Here is a 2,887-nt window from a genome sequence, read left to right on the forward strand (position 1 = left end):
ATAAACTTTTAAGTTTCCCTTTAAATGCAAAGAATGAAATATTAATTTCTGTGGTGCCATAGGAATGATTGAAAGGTCAAGATTGTGCATAGAAAAGGGCGTTGGTCTTACCTGAACGCCTTTTCTCAGTATGACGATGGAGAATCCACCAATGGGTTAACTTCGTCTTCTGCCCGTAGATTAGTCATCCAATTTTGCTGCTCCTCTCCTCCTGGGACCTCCCTTTCCCAGTCTCGACAAGGCGAAAGCTGTTTGGCTATGTTTTCTTGTGTTGACTCCATCCTCTCCCCTCACAGGACCTGACTGGCCTCAAGGGTGGGAGTGGATTCTCCATCGTCATACTGAGAAAAGGCGTTCAGGTAAGACCAACGCCCCTTCTCCAGTATGATGAGTGGAGAATCCACCAATGGGACATACCAAAGCCTCACTGTCCTTGTGGGTGAGATGCGGTCTGGGCCTGTGTCTCACTCTCTGATACTATGCACTGGAGTACCCTCCTGCCAAAGGAGGCCTGCGCAGATGCGAATTTGTCTAATTTGTAGTGTCTTATAAAAGGGGAAGGCGACGTCCACGTCGCCGCTCTACATATTTCTTCAATCGAAGCCTGAGTTGCCCATGCTGCTGAGGTTGCAGCACTGCACGTGGAATGTGCAGTGATTCATCTGGGGACCGTCACGTACTGTCCCCTGTATGCCTCTGCTATACACCTTCTAATCCATCTACCGATTGTGGATGCCGTGACCCTCCAACCTCTTGTGTGAGAATGGAAGGAGACAAACAGTGCTTCCGACTTACGTAAGGGTGCCGTTCGCTTGATATACTGTTTTAAAACTCTGCGAACGTTTAAGGTGTGCCACTTGCGCTCCAGTTCATGGGACGGTTCGGGGCAAAAGTTTGATAGCACCACCTCCTGTGCTCTGTGGAATAAGGAATTGACCTTTGGTACGAAGGAGGGGTCCAAACGTAACACCACCCTGTCCGTGTGGAAGGTACAAAGGTTCTCCCTCACTGACAGGGCTGCTAGTTCTGAGATGCGTCTTGCTGAGGTAACAGCGAGTCTGGATGGGGAGGAACAGGCTTCGACTCAACCCGTCCAAGACCGAGTGGCTGTGGTTTCCGGCGTCACGACATAGCCAGTTGGCTCCATCCCTGGCTATCGGGGGCGAGTCATTAGCCCCGCGGAGAGGGCCCGCAACCTGGGCGTCCTCCTGGATACTCGGCTGTCTTTAGACGACCATGTGACGGCCGTGGCCAGGGGGGCTTTTCATCAGGTTCGCCTGATACACCAGTTGCGCCCCTTTCTGGATCGTGACGCTCTACGCACGGTCACTCAAGCCCTCGTTATTTCCCGCCTGGACTATTGCAACGCTCTCTACATGGGGCTCCCCTTGAGGTGCACCTGGAGGCTCCAGCTAGTTCAGAATGCGGCCGCGTGGGGGATCCTGGGGGCCTCTAGATACTCCCATGTAACACCTCCTGCGCGAGCTGCACTGGCTGCCTGTGGCCTTCCGGGTGCGCTTCAAGGTGTTAGTAACAACCTTCAAAGCGCTCCGTGGCAATGGACCTAGGTATTTGCAAGACCGCCTCCTACCAAACACCTCCCTTCGACCAGTCCGCTCCCACAGAGAGGGCCTCCTTAGGGTGCCGTCGGCCAGACAATGCCGGCTGGTGACCCCCAGGGGGAGAGCCTTCTCCTGCCCTCTGGAATGACCTACCACCCGACCTACGTACAGTTGCGGACCTGCGCCTTTTTCACCGAGCCCTGAAGGCCCATCTATTCCGTGCGGCCGGCCTGGCGTAGTTTGATTATGTTTTAGTGGGGGTTTTGTATGGGGTACTTTTAGAGCAGGCCTGTTATTTAATTTTATTTTAGAACAGAAACTTGTGTTTATTTATCGTGGTTTTTATTATCGCCTGTTCACCGCCCTGAGTCCCGTAAGGGAGATAGGGCGGTATATAAATTCAATTAATAATAATAATAATAATAATAATAATAATAATAATAATAATAATAATAATAATAATAATAATAATAATAATAAATAACAGCGACTAAGAAGGCGACCTTAAGGGTTAGGTACTGTAGGTCACAGGTCCTGACAGGCTCAAATAGAGATAAGGTTATGGCCTGTAGGACCTTAGGTAGATCCCAGGAGGGGTATCTGTGTACCACAGGTGGCCTACTGTTAGATGTGCCCTTTACAAAGGATCGCACCACTGGGTGTCTGGCTAGAGTTTCGGAGTTGCCATAGGTAAGAATGGTTGATAGGGCAGCCACCTGTCTACGAATTGTATTGGGTGCTAACCCCCTATCCAGACCTTCCGCTAGGTCAGGGGTGTCCAAACTTTTTTCAAAGAGGGCCAGATTGGATGAAGTGAACGTGCTGGAGGGCCGAACATTTTTCCGAACATTCTTTGAACCATTACAATTAAATGCAAATGAATTATTCTATGCCTCTTTCCTCTCCCTCTCTTTCCTCTTTCTCTCTCTCTCTCTTTCCTTTCCCTTTCCTCTCCCCTCTCTCTCTTTCTCTTTCCTCTCCCCCTCTTTCTCTTTCCTCTCTATCTTTCTCTTTCCTCTTTCTCTCTTTCTCTTTCCTCTAACTTTCTCTTTCCTCTCTTTCTCCTTTCTTTCCTCTTTTCTTCTCTTTCCTCTTTCCTTCCTTTCTCTTTCCTTTCTCTCTTTCCTCTCTTTCCTTTATTTCTCTTTCCTCTTCCTCTTCTCTTTCCTCTTTCTTTCCTCTCTCTCTTTTCTCAATCTTTTTTCTTTCCTCTTTTTCTCTTTCCTCTCCTCCTCACTTTCTTTCTCTCTTTCCTTTCTCTTTCCTCTCCTTTCTCTCCCTCTTTCCTCTTTTCCTCTTTCCTCTCTCTTTCCTCTCTTTTCTTT

The sequence above is a fragment of the Protobothrops mucrosquamatus genome, unplaced genomic scaffold, assembly GCF_001527695.2.
Source record: "Protobothrops mucrosquamatus isolate PMUCROS unplaced genomic scaffold, P.Mucros_1.0 scaffold13, whole genome shotgun sequence".
In the NCBI taxonomy this organism is placed as follows: Eukaryota; Metazoa; Chordata; class Lepidosauria; order Squamata; family Viperidae; genus Protobothrops; species Protobothrops mucrosquamatus.